The sequence below is a fragment of the Anastrepha obliqua genome, chromosome 5 (genome assembly GCF_027943255.1).
Source record: "Anastrepha obliqua isolate idAnaObli1 chromosome 5, idAnaObli1_1.0, whole genome shotgun sequence".
Taxonomy (NCBI): Eukaryota; Metazoa; Arthropoda; class Insecta; order Diptera; family Tephritidae; genus Anastrepha; species Anastrepha obliqua.
The window spans coordinates 52,805,756-52,821,038 of NC_072896.1; positions in this window are offsets into that span (position 1 = coordinate 52,805,756).

Consider the following 15,283-nt stretch of genomic DNA (forward strand, 5'->3'; position numbering starts at 1 on the left):
TTAGATAAAGATATTCATCAAAGGTGGCATAAAAAAGGGAGACTACTACTGAATTGTGAAGAGCAAACGATGAAGTTATTGACTTGACTTTGTGTTTTTGTCATTCGCAAACAAATGATAGCAGTGAACAAAATCAACTATCGTATTTTTAAAGGCAATCAAATTTCGCTGGAGAAACAATTAAGTTAACAAAGAATCAGGAACCTCAACTGCAGTCGGAAGCCCTCTTCAAGTGTGCAAAAATACGTAAACACTTTTATATTTCCCTGCATTTGGTTTTGGAATTAAGCTTTGCTATCTAATAGGATTTTGAGGAGCCACCAATTTTGGTTTAAATATTGCCAGTACTTAATTCCATATAAAATTAAGATAGTTAAAATAAATAACTATAAATTGAAAATAATTCCGAAATAGAATTTTCTGCCAACACACATCAGTAAATTATGCAATGTATTTATGAGCACACTTAAGTAAATCTTCCGTAAGCTTTGAGTTAAATAATAACTCCAAGTGGCCTATAAATTTGAATGTAAGCACACACACACATGTTTATCTATACACGTCCATTTTTATTTGTTTAGCAATTCAAAATCGAGGCACACAATTGAAGTCCGTTATGTATATGTGTAAGTATATGTATATAAAACAGAGGAAAGCTAATAGGGCTAACAGGTATGAGATCGGCTTTTTTAAATGATAAAATGTTTGTGCTTTGTAAAAAAGAGTTACGCAATTGCAGTGAAAATTAAAGTACGCCGAATTATAAGAAAATAACCGAAAGTGACAGAAGTAAGATTTTAAACTTACGGAAAGAAAAATCCATTATCAGGTAAAAAGTGAATAAATAGTTTTTGGAAAATTCGCTTGCTTCGTGAAAAAGAAGGATACTTCTCGAAAAAGATTTATGAGGCAACCAGTTATGTGAGGAGAAGAACCAACTTGCATAGATTATTTCAACAAGACTAGCAGACTACCTCGAGAAAGGAGAATTTGCGAAGAGATTCAAGGCTTGATTTCATCAAAGCAGAGTCCTTAAAAAACCAAGACACCAAAAATTAAGAGAAAAAATATCGCCGAAGACTTCAAGCAAACAACATATGAGGACACGAAGCTGCAATTCCGGCCTATTAAAAAACAAAAAAAAAAAACAAAAATGGATAAGTGGCGCGTACACTTCTGTTAGGTGTTTGACCGAGCTCCTCCTCCTATTTATGGCACGCGTCTTGATGTTGTTCCACAAATGGAGGGACCTACAGTTTCCAGCCGACCCCGAACGACAAATGGTTTTTTATGAAGTGTTTTTTCATGGCAGAAACACACTAGCCGCTAGACCGCTATTAGAAAAAACTGTTTCATTTTGGGGTTTCATGCACAGAGATTCGAACCTACCCACTTCCGAATGGTAGTCACGACACAACCCATTCGGCTACTGCGGCCTAATGCTCTTATGAAACTCGACTAGGAAATTTCCCTGCATAAAAAATTAAATGAAATAAATTAAAATCCTATTCGTTTTTGTCTCGTGGCATTTCGTAGCCAATTTTTGATAGCCGAGCACCCCGGAAACTTCAACTTCTTGTCCTTACACGTTATTTGCTACAAGCTGCTGATTTAACAGCTCAGTATTTGATATGGAAAATATTCCAAAAGCTCCTTCATTGGGTCAAACAATGTCGAAATTGTACCGTAAATTAGTTGAAAAACATTTTTTTCTCAGATGGGTCGAAATTCCTACCTTTGGGTTTTGATGGTTTGTCGCCCTAAAGATAATAACGAATTTACACTACGCTGATTTGTGTGTTCAATATACCGTTATGTAATGTGATAACGGATAGTCTGGTGGTACTTTTCTTATGAAGGAGTTGGTAAGCTGTCCTAATGAATGAAACCAGGCTTTCATTATTTTCCAAGAATGCGCTGGCCTAATAATAACTCCGACTTCAGCCCCTTAGAACACCTGACCTGCATTTTGCAGACGCAAGTAACAGAAAGTACTCTCAGGACCTTACCTTTATGTGGACTCTTAAATACCAGCTTATATTAAGGCCACTTGATGAATTAGTATCGAAAGAAAACAAATACTGAAATACGTATGTGTGATCAGAATGAAGTAATACACTGCAAGAAAATGCCATAACGTTCTACTACAAAGTCCTGGGACTTACAAAAAGCTTTAAGGTTATAGATTTTTAATAAAACCGATAACGATTAAATTTTAATTAAGAATAAGAACTTGAGAAATACGAGTACTATATAACCAGTTCGCGGTGTGGCAACTAAGTTCCGAAAATATGGCAATAAAACACGAGCTAATAAAATTGCAAGCAAAAGCTCAGCTTACCTAATAGTATTCCTCAAAATCTATATAACGATTGGAAGCAACCTTGTAAATCGTCCGAAGTTAACTTTTGCAGTACCGTATTTACAGTTTCCGTAATCGCGATAATAAATTCATAGGAAAAATTATCGGTGGGCAATATCAGGTCTGCAGAGTGCGTGTCGCAACCTTGGATTGTCTTTTTTCGCCAAAAACTATTAAATAATTAAAAAATCCAGACACACAGAAAATGTTGTTTCCACTCCACCACACCAAGGATCTGGTCACTCTCTGTACAGCAGATTTGGACATCCGCGCTTTCGTATCCGTTTTTACTCGCTGCAGACTTTAATTATGGGCTTCAAGGTTATATTCTCATACCGAGCTAGTCTACTAAATTCTAACGATAAACTTTTTTCTTTCGAACGTTGAACGATTAAAATATGTGCAAATTTGTAAAATTTAGTTTTTACAATATAATTTTTTCTAATCCATCGTTTTCATACTTTTATACGGATGTGACTAAGATGAACTTATTTTAGTAAATTGTAGATTTCCTACTTAGCATCTGAGCGTTTCTATGTCGAGCGATCCAAGTTTTTTGAACATTTCGGTACATTTTTCCAAAACTATATTTTGTCCTTAAGAACTAAAAAAAAATTAAATGTTAAAAAAACCGTAGATATTTTGTACCAATATTTTCAACGATGAATAAATCTGAAAATTATAAATTTGCTTTTCAATAAATTTAGTAAAGCACAAGAGAAAAAAGGTTGCTATATGCTCAGACTCACTCTCCGCTCTTAATTCCATAGCCAATATAAATAACAGCGACTATTACCCAAACAAAATCAGACATATTATCACACAACACTACCCAAAAATTATTTTAATATGGGTGCCTGGGCACAATAATATTGTTGGGAACAGCCTCGCTGACCAATCCGCGAAACAAGCTCATCGAAGCCCAGTAACTAGCACAGACAATTTCAACTTACTCGATATTAAAAATCATATTAAACAACACTTCTACAACAAACAACTCCTTGAATGGAATCTAACCAATGACTGGTATAAAAACGTTAACTACGCAAAGACCAATATAACAGATTTTCTACAAAAAACTAATAAAAAACCTTCACGACTAGACATTATAAAATTCGAACGCCTTAGGTTAGGACACACGAAAATAACACATGGCCATCTTATGAATAACACAAACCCATTATATTGTACTTGCAACACAGATATCTTAGTCACAGTAACTCATCTTCTACTGAGTTGCCCCCTGTATGCTACCTGTAGAGAACAAATATTCACTAACACAAACCCAATTTCACACCTCTCAGTCCCTTCTCTTGAGTCAATATCCCTAATAACAAAATTCCTCAAAAGAACCAATCTTTACCATAAGATTTAAAATAAAATTGTATCTACTAAGTTTAAGAATGGAAGTATGTATATGTATATAAAATTATCGAGCTTAAGGCCTCGCTGCTATAGCTCCTAACTTAAAATAGCTTATAAGATTTATGTTGTAAGCTAATTTTATATAAATAAATAAATAAATAAATTTGCTTTTATTTTTTTTCCAATTTAAATATTTCTTATTATACTCAAGCGTACGAATAAAAGAATTTTCAGAAAAATTTGTGACAGAGTCAAAAATACTTGGATCAAGTGACACGGAATTGCCCATCTGTCAAAAGAAACGTAATTGAACTGTGACAGCTGTCAACACGAAGTCCTGCTAAAAAAGAAATGGGGAAAGACCCTGTATCATAATTACCTACTGATTTTATTTATAGTCCTCATTATCCGGAAGTGGTCTGAAACCCCAATAAGCTGAAGACGGTCCCATTATGCATATATAGAATGTTTTTTAGCTGCATGAGAATTAGATTGAAATGACTGATTGCCCATAGAAAGGGCACACTTGGAGGAAAATCAAAAATTCGCCCATTGTGACTGCATGAAAATTATCGATATCGATAATTATGACTTGACAACTAAGAACGGCAAACTTTGTTGACATTTCTGCTCAGTAAGGTTTGCAAGTCATCATGAATCGTTAAAGCCAGATCAACGTTTCAAAATTCTGGAAACTTACTTTGAAAAAATATATCGTAGTTCATAGAGTGAAATGTTGAGAAGACGCCGAAATGTCGATTCGTCGTCGTACTCAACCTGTTTGGCCTTTGTCTTTTTATCTTTCGACTACGTGGAAATTTTGACTTATGTGCCTATAAAATACAGCTCGTACACGAATTGAAGCCAAATGATCACCGTTTGCGTCTCATTTTTGCTGATTGGTTCGACTCGATTTATTATTCAGATTTGTTGGAAAAAGATAACTCGTAACCGCGGCGGGCATATGCCGGATATCATCTTTAAAAAATAAGTGGCAAGAAAGGATCTACCAGATTATAACAAAAAAAGTTTATTGCAAAGAAATTTGTATTTTGTATTATCAGTTTAAGTTCTCAAGCTCGTAAAACAACACCAGATAAATCTTCAGCGTCTTAATTTTGTTCAATTTCAATAAAAGATTTACCGTTTTGGTACACAAATATGTGCTATTTCGAAAACCCTTTGGCCCCAGTACAATAGATGCAGGACTCAAAAAGTGCTGGGCACTCCAAGCCATTCAATTTCCTTACTTGTAGCCGGAAAAGCTAAGTTTACTATTTCACCTGCATTGCAGAAGCAGTGGGGACCTTTCAGAGAAGGATACAGTTGAGCACTTTCTCTATAAATGTCCGGACTTCGCAGCTATACGATTAAGGTCACTGAGTGATCCTTTCTTCGATAGCCTGGGGCAGTGCGCCAACCTAAATCCCATCAATCTGCTCCCACATCAACAGCTCTGGCTGACTGCAGATATCTGCCTGTTGAAAGTCTCATAATGGTATCAAAACGGTGCTTGAATGCTACTTGGGGAGTGCCAGAGTGGTACTTCAACCATTTCAGCTACCTACCTACAAAAATATTAATATAAATCCCATATTCCCCAATTCCAAAATAGCTCTAGAACCATTTATGTTGAAATACTGGAACTTAGTATGGGAATACACATATCAATACCCTGCTATTGGCCAAGTTATAGGTAAAAGAGTAGGGGACATAACAATGGGAAGGTTCTGGAATTTGTTATGGCTACAAACATATATTCTTGTATTTTTATTAGCCGAATTCCATTCAATAGTCCTTCTTAGCGTGAGTATACAAAATTTCGATCTTCCAAATATAAAACTGCATTTGATTACACTCAGATAATAAATTGACTGTCACGCCCAAATAAAAAAAAAACTATCATTTCTATTATTGTATAGCACAAATCCACTTGCCCTAAGGCTGTCCAAAATCAACTTGTCATTTTGACATTTGTGCCGATATGCATGTGTATGTATGTAGTCGTATGTATGTAAGTTTAAAGCTATCATGCAAAAATATACCAACCAATCACAGATACACACATTACATACAAATAGGACTGCTTATCACACCAATAAAATCAAGTTATTCTACTGTAGTGCATTAAGAAAGAACATTGCATGCCACAAACATAGCCTAGCAAAGGACCTACATTTTTTGTACATTAGGGTGCATCACTCAGCATACCAAAAAAATCATTTACGATTTGAAATATCGCCTAAAATCTCTCTATTTTAATTTCGTTCATGAAATGTTTAACGGCGGCCTCTTATCAGTCGGTTTAAAAAAATCTATTTAATTTTTACTGCAATCGATAGATATAAAGGGTGGTTAAGTTTCAAGGGCGATGTTGATTTTGAATAAAATACAATTTGTTTAGGAAATTATTGTCATTTCCCTTTATTAAGATAATAATGGTATGGCTCAATTACGTATAGAACCAAATATCGGCCAAATGACCGCCGCGGCATCGGCGGCACACCTCTATCCGATGGTTCAAATTTTTGATGACGCTGAGGCATAATTGAGGTTCTATGCCGTTAATGTGCCGAATTATCTTGAATTGTTGCTGGCTTATCGACGTACACCTTTTCTTTCAAATAACTCCGAAGAAAGAAGTCCAACGGTGTCAAATCACATGATCTTGGCGGCCAATTGACATCGCCGCGACATGAGATTATTCGGTCATCAAATTTTTCGCACAAAAGAGCCATTGTTTCGTTAGCTGTGTGACAAATGGCACCGTTCTGTTGAAACCACATATCGTCCACATCCATATCTTCCAATTCGAACCATAAAAAGTTCGTTATTATCTCACGATAGCGCGCTACTCACAGTAACTGCCTGACCAGCCTCATTTTGGAAAAAATACGGCCCAATGATGCCGCCGGCCCATAAACCGCACCAAACAGTCACTCTTTGTAGGTGCATTGGTTTTTCGGCAATTACTCTTGGATTATCTTTCGCCCAAATGCGGTAAGTCTGCTTATTGACGAATCCACTGAGGTGAAAATGTGCCTCATCACTGAAGATGATTTTGATTTTGATTTAAACGCCCGTTTTCATAATAAGGCTGAATAACTTTAACGCGTTACTCGACTATGTATCTTTCCATGGTTCAAATTGAGTTAGTCTGAAATTGAAAAATGTCAAATGAAATGCGGAAATCTTGATGTTTAGGTGTGGTTCACATTCAACATCGGCTCTTAAAATTTAACCACCCTTTATTATAGGAGAATATGCCCTCAAAATTTTATAGCGGAATTCAAAGTGATTTCGGGGTTACAGGCCTGTGTACCGTCCCTGGTGTGAGTATACTGTCTACCTTCTGAAAACTTTGAAACAAGTTTTCTCAAAACCATGCTTTTGAAAATGGCTTGTAAGATTAAAAAAAAGGACGAAAGTTATTGTTTTAAACCGATAATCTATATAAAGATAATTAAAATGCGCCACTAATTAACTAACAAAATACAAAAAAAAATCTTTCTTTAATGTTGTTTAACACCTTTAAAAAAAAAAATAGCGAAAAAATCACTTTTTTCAATAATTAATTCTGTGTGCATTTTTTTCATATTTTTAACCAAGAGTAGTCTATTATATTCTGAATAAGGCACTATTTTTCTTTTGTGTTTCAGATGAAAACTACGACCGCAATCTTACACGCCATTTTACTAGCGCGCAACGAGAAGCTGTGCGAGATCCCTCATATGTCCGCCATTTTGTTTATTTTATATTCCTGTGTTTCACTTTTTTCGCCTCGAAAAAAAATTGAGAAAAAACACCTTTTTATGAATCCACTGATAAGAGGCCCCCCTTAAACATTTTTATGCAACAAGTTTTCTGCTTAAACATTTCTATCATATAAGGGATTTTCGGAAAAACTATCAAAAACCTTAGCTTGTAAACTTAAATGATAATACAAAACAGAAAAATTGTAGTAATCTTCTCAACACTTCGCGAACAGTTTTTTTTAAGTAAATTTCCACAATGGCGGCCGCCGTGGCCGAATGGGTTGGTGCGTGACTACCATTCGGAATTCAGAGAGAGAACGTTGGTTCGAATCTCGGTGAAAGATCAAAAATTAAGAAAAAGTTTTTTCTAATAGCGGTCGCCCCTCGGCAGGCAATGGCATACCTCCGAGTGTATTTCTGCCATGGAAAATCTCCTCATAAAAAAATATCTGCCGTTCGGAGTCGGCTTGAAACTGTAGGTTCCTCCATTTGTGGAACAACATCGAGACGCACACCACAAATAGGAGGAGGAGCTCGGCCAAACACCCAAAGGAAGGGTGTACGCGCCAATAAAAAAAAAAATTCCACAATTTGAAAGCGTTGATCTGACGTTAAACCAATCAGGATGACTTGCCCAGCTTTACTGAACAGGAATGCCAACAGTTTGCCATTCTAAGCTGTCAAACCATAGTTATCGATATCGATCATTCTCGTGCAACTAAAAAAAAACCGAAATTTTAAAAACTAATTTTATTAAAAAAAATCGACTTTTGAAGGTATTTTCAAATCGGATCAATTCATATAGATATTTTTGCAAAATATTTTGATGGAAATTTAAAAAAACATAATTGCGGACAGAAAACTGCAACTTTTTTTGTATATATATATACTAGGGTAGGCCAATTCTTACGAGACAGTTTCTTTCGCCATCGTTCCTAGCACATTTTCCAATAGAATCCTTTTTTAATATAATATTTAAAAAGTCCATACAGTTTGCTCTGTAGCGCCGTAATGGGGTATTTTCAATAAAAAAAATTGTTAGGTTAGGTTGAGCTAGTTGACTTGTAGTCACAGAGAGGTCCGGTCGATAGCATTACCAGATGGAATTCATTAGTTATGCGTTTTGAAATAGTCCACCCGCATGATGCCTGTTTCTATTACGAATTTAAGCAGGCGTTTCGAAACCACTACTGAGATGCCTTCCAATCCATCAAACTGTGTTGCCCCCAAATATGTTAAGCGTGTTTTGAATAACACAGGACAACCGCAAAGAGGATGATTGACAGTTTCCCTTGAGCCCTGCATTAATCGCTGCCCGGGATTCATATCTTATAAGCACACGCAGCTACTGGGCTATCATAGATATACAATCTCGTCGTGTTAGTGATAGTATAAGTCGAGTACGACTATGATCGTCTTGATTACACAGAATCTTAGCATTTATGTAATTGGACAATTTCTCCCACCTTGTCCTGAATTTTCTGATCATTTTGTCGTCTAGTTCGTTGTATAATATTCGTATTGGCCTTGGTATTTTGTTGACAAAATCTGAAGATAGAGTGACCCCATTTCTCATTCCCTTCAATGCGCTTATGGCCTTGAACACTATAGAATTTTAGTATACAATTCGCTGCCAGCCTTTCTACTGCCTGCCTGCTCAGAAGAACGATGTCAGACGTTGTACTAAACCATGTACATAATTACCTTAATGGCTGTCTAAATATTTTTGTAAAAGTTAACCTTAAAATTTGTCTCAGTAGTATCAATAGCTAGACCTACTGCCTTTCTAACTGCGAAAATCCCAGCTTAAAATACACTGCAGTGATCTGGAAGCTAATACAACTCGCTTAGGTCTGACTCATTTAGGTCTAAGTCACATTAAAACTACCCGTATAAGAGTTAAGTGTATTGCGTTTGGAGCTAAAGAAGTCAGGTTAAGTATGTAATCAAAGACCTGTGGTTGGAGTCGTTCTTAGTGCTCCCGTAATACGTAAAGCAGCTAGTCGCTGAACTTTTGTCATAGGCGTAATTTATGAAGATAAATGATATCTACGAGGGGTGCCTTTTATGTGTCGGGACTTGGCAACCCTGGTGTTGCAATCTGGCAACTGACAGCTGTATCGCAAAGTTTGACATTTTTTGGCTTTTACGTACTCGGAACGTTTTGAAACACCAGCGCTATTTGTGTTGTTTACAGTAACTTAAAAGATTCATCTCTGTCCAAAAATGGAATAAAATCGTGAACATTTTCGTGCGATTATTTTTTACAACTTTCGACGTGGATTAACTCAGCAACATTGCATGGATGAACTTAATTCATTTTTTGGCGATGAAACTCCATCAAGGACCAGTGTTTATCGATGGTATGGTGAATTCAATCGTGGTCTTAGTTCACTCCAAGACGAATTTCCTGAAGGTCGTCCAAAATCAGTTGTTGTTCCGAAAACCATTTATGCTGTGCGCGAACTGATATTGCAAGATCGTCATGTGACCTATCGTAAGATTGAGACAATCTTAGGCATTAGTGGGACCAGCATACATTCAATATTGCATAAAAATTTGACTGTCAAAAAAATTTGTTCGCGTTGGATCCCACACAATTTGTCAATCGCTCGAAAAAAGGCTCGTGTCGATTGGTCGAAGGAAATGCTCAAAAAATACGATCGCGGGGCTTCGAAACACGTCTATGACATCGTGACAGGTGTTGAATCATGGATTTACGCGTATGAGCCCGAAAGTAAACAGCAGTCGACTGTATGGGTGTTTCAAAATGAGCCAAATCCAACAAAAGTTGTTCGCGCACGAAGCACTACCAAGCAAATGGTCGCCTGTTTTTTCGGAAAAACTGAACATGTCGTAACCGTTCCACTAGAACAACGCAGAACAGTAAATTCTGAGTGGTACACAACCATTTGTTTGCCAGTTGTCTTCCAAGAAATTAGAAAAACCAATCGCCAAAGACGGATCACTCTTCACCAGGACAATGCGAGCTCTCACACATAGGCTCAAACAACTGCATTTTTGAGCACCCAAAACATCGAATTAATGGGTCATCCGCCGTGTAGTCCTGACTTGGCACCGAATGACTTCTTTTTATTCCCGTACGTAAAAAATAAACTGAGAGGTCAACGTTTTTCGACACCTGAAGAAACGGTTGCGGCATTTAGAATGCATGTTTTGAAGGTACCTCATTCAGAGTGGCAAAAGTGCTTCGACAATTGGTTCAAACGCATGCAAAAGTATATAGATCTTCATGGATGATTAAAATTTGTTTTTGTTCTCTAATCCCGACATATAAAAGGCACCCCTCGTATTTATATACATTTTTCGTATAAAAAAATCCGAAAGTCGGAGTTTGTATTAAAAAAACAATAATACATACAGTGGCCAATATTAAACTTTATATTATCTTGGTAGCTAGGATGGGCTCTGAGGCCAACTTCTTTGACCACCGCCGTTAAAGCGACGGTTAGCAAACGGGTTACTCTCACCTAAAAGTAAACTTGGTAGGCTGAGAGAGGCTGCAGATGGACAAAACTGATGTTACCTATCATGTCTAACCGACTGTCACAGATTTTCCTGTCATTAAGGAGAAGGGACTGTAGGCAGCTCGGCATCAGCTCTTCTTTGGCACTGATGTGTTAAGAAGCGACCATTTTGGCTCATTGGCACCACAAGATCTGCCCATATTTCTTTGGAGGTCAGGTAGATTGAAAGAAAAAGAAAAGGGAACCCGAGTGCAGTACAATGGACTTAATGTTGTGTGAGTCGCGACAAAACAAAGAAAAAAAAATTACAGAATATCTTTTTTTTAAATTTGGGGTCAAAAATTTACTTTAGAGCTTTACTCTAGTAGACTTTTTTTTGTTAGGATTATATGAAGAATCCGATTCTGCCAGGAACGATGTCGAAAAAAATTTGCCCGCCCTAATAAACATATGCATATATGCATAAGTTCTTACTAATGATGTCAATATTGGCCGAGAATTTTTATCCCGATATGTCGGGATTTTTTTTTAAGTAATAGCGGAATTCCGGGATTCAACCAGGTTTCAATAGATTAAAGCGTTTAGAATTTTCGTAAAATAAAACCATTTCAAATTTAAGACAAACTGATTTTAAAAATCACATATTATTATTAACAGCAAAGCGTAGGGTAATCCACTTTTTAAGTTGCATTTAAAAAAACCATGTGGTTCAGGAACGTATACATCACAAATAAGAATGCAAATATAAGGAAACCATTAATGCATAAGTAGATGCTTTTTTTTAGCTTGATTTGAATGAATGCTTATTCAGTTCGACTGAGTACGTTGATTTATTTGTAAATATTAATGATGCTGTCTTCAATTCAAATCAATTTGCAACATTTTGTATCAGTAAATTCAAAAAAATCCTTGGAAATTCACCAGCTTTTATTGTAATCAAATTTTGTAATAAACACATTTTTACTTCATTAAATATTTCGGGATCCCGAAATTAATACAAACTAGTCCTGAAATTTTCGGGACCTAAACAAACCTCTAGAGCTGGCATATATTTATGTATGTTAGTCAAACCAAAGTACAAGGCATTGCAAAAGACAAGCATTGAGGAAAGCAAAATAGAGTAGGGGAGGGTTCTGCGACATGTAGGGGTAGCATACAAATGGGCTGAGTATTCCAGAATAATACTCGCAAGCATGAAAGTGAGTCAGTACATTGAAAGCATATTTTTCTAGTTATTTGCTCTCTTGCTGTGTGGCTGACGATTAACAAAATAGAAATTCCAGGCGCACAAATGAATATTGAAGAAGTTTCTGCGTAGAACAAAAGAACAAAAACAAATATGAAAAGTATGAAAATGCATATTCACATTTATTTAATAAATGCATATATATGCGCATCAGTCTGAATGAATGTGGGCATATTTACGCACGAATACCTGTATGTGTGCACATACAAGCAAGGCATACATTTGGGCGCATTTACGTGGCATATTTATGCAGGTTCATGTGTGCGGTAGTTACTAATAGAAAGTAAAATAACTGCGCACAGACATTTCCATGCTATTGTTTCTATGAATGCTAAAGAAATGTTCGTATGACTTGATGAAAGTAGGACTGTCTCGCAGGCAGTCATTTCGAATAACTCACATGCAGATGGGAATATTGGTGAGAGTCTCCATAAATGTGGTATGTGGGCGTGTGTAGAAGTAACTCTGTTGTATTATACTAACTTGTTAGCTTGCGAATGGGCTATCGGCAAATCCCGCCAAGACTGGTATTGTCCTCTTTACCAGAAGGAGGAAGCTTGATGGACTCGTTCTGCCAAAGCTAAAAGGAGTCACAATCCAGCTATCGAAGGAAATTAAATATCTTGGAGTAATCCTCGATAGTAAGCTCCTATGGAAATCACACGTTGAAACAAAGGCATCCAAAGCACTGACAGCTTTCTGGCAGTGCAAAGGTGTCTTTGGGAAAACGTGGGGTCTCTCTCATAGCAAGGTCGTATGAATCTACACGGCTATGATAAGACCCATTATCACCTATGCATCAGTGGTCTGGGTGAGTAGACTCTCTCTAGTGGGAGTCAGGAGCACCTTATCGAGACTACAACGCACTCTGGCCATCTGTTGCACCGGAGCTTTTCCGACTACTTCAGACCCGGCACTAGATGCTCTGATTGGTTTACCACCACTTGATGCTTTCATCCAAGGAGAGGCCTTGAAGGCCATCTGCAGACTGAAACACAATGGGAACTGGTACGGCCCTTGCCCGGCATTGGAACACAGAGAAAGCATGGACATCGATCCAATGATTCTCTCCATGCCCCTTGACTCCATGCCATCAAGAGTCGTACTTGTTCTACCAGAGGCTCAGTTGTGGGAAGACTCAGAAAATGAGCCCGGTGGAAGGCAGATCTATATGTATCTGCAGCGACAGCCAAGCAGCGCTTATGGCCTTAGACAGCCCTCAAACCACATCAGGGGTAGTGAAGTCCTGTAAATCCAGGCTGAACTATGTCGGCAGACATAACAGCCTGATGCTAACATGGGTCCCGGGACACGTGGGTATCGCGGGTAACGAGACCTCTGACTCCTTAGCTAAGATGGGTTCTGAGGCCAACTTCTTTGGCCCAGAGCCCGTTTTGCCACTCCCTTCTGCGGCCATCACAGCCACGGTTAGCAAATGCGAGCTTGGCAGGCTGAGAGAGGCTGCAGATGGACTAAACTGATGTTGCCTGTCATGTCCGATGGACTGTCGCAAAAACTTCTGTCATAAAGCAGTGCAGACGGCTGGTTGGACTGATGACGAGCCACTTTCTGTGGGCGAAGTACATGGAAAGGTTGGGCATCTCAGACAGTGTACTCTGCCCAGCTTGTGAAGAGGAGGATGAGACGGCGGATCACTTCCTGTGTGTCTGCCCCGCCTTCGCTCGAATCAGGTTTGAGGTCTTTGACACTGATGTGTTAAGAAGCGACCATCTTGGCTCCTTGCCACCACAAGATCTACTCAGATTTCTTCAGAGATCGGGTAGATTTAAAGAAAATTAAAAGGGAATCCAAGTGTAGTACAATGGACTTAATTAATGTCTGAGTGCTGCACTTGCTAGTTGTCCCGACAAAAAAAAAATAAAAAATAAAATAAAAAAAAATCTTGTTAGCCAATAAACGTGCTAGTGCCAGAACTGGCATTTAGTAACTAGATTTGTACCAGTGCGACGGTGACTAGAACTGAATGGATTAAAAAATCATCTGATGAAGTTTTTACAAAGAAAATTTTAAGAAAACTGTAAGGATACTTCACTTAGTTGTGTGTCTAATATTATTTAATGCAATTGAGAAGTCCTGAATGAAATTTTAAGTTAATAAGAAAAAAATATTTTGCACCAGAAAAAAATTAGAAAGAAACAAAACAAAAAGAACATCTTTCAATTTAAATGAAATGTTAAATTTCCAAATTAATTCTTAAATATCACTTATGTGCCCGTATGTATAACCAATTATTTATTTTATTTAAATTTCGACTTAGCAATGCCTGTCCATCCTGTGCAAAGAATAACTCGAACAAAAATGCAGGCATCTTAAGAAATCTCGGGATATAAATTAGCCTTTATAAAGGGTCAGTTGATATAGAGTTAGGTTCGGTCGCCTCCGGAGCAAGGGGGCTCACTTGCCCAATGACTTAAATCCGCCCATTTTAGTAACACTAAACGAAAATAATGGCTGTAAAATTAGAAATTGAGAATAGAAAATGTTGTATGCTAATGAGAGTTGCGGCTTTATAAAGTAAGGGAAATTTTTTTTGTTCAATAAATGCATATGAACTCAAAATTATTGTGTATGTTTATATTATCATATAATTGGCGCTTACACACTTTTTGGGTGTTTTGCCGAGTTCCTCCTTCTATTTGTGATGTGCGTTTCACAAATGGAGGGTCTACAGTTTTACGGCGCCTCCGATTGGCAGCGCCGGAATAGTTTTTTATGAGAAGTTTTTTCATGGCAGAAATACACTCGGAGCTTCGCCGAGCGGCGATAGCTGTTGGAAAAAAAATTTCTGTCATTTTGTGTTTCGCCCCGAAAACGGGTTTTGAAGATCGGGTTTTTGCCTTGAAGGTGCTTTGAAAAAGTAAAAAAAACCCTTCTACGTGGCTCAAGCCCAAATCATTAACTACACCTGACGTGAGCGGATCCATAGGCAATGTTCAAGTCCTCTGCCAACTAGCTGATGGTTAATTTTTGTTTATTGATCAACTTTTCTTCCATTCATCAGTTTTCGATTTCGACGGCCTGTCACTACTTCGTCATGCTCGATGAA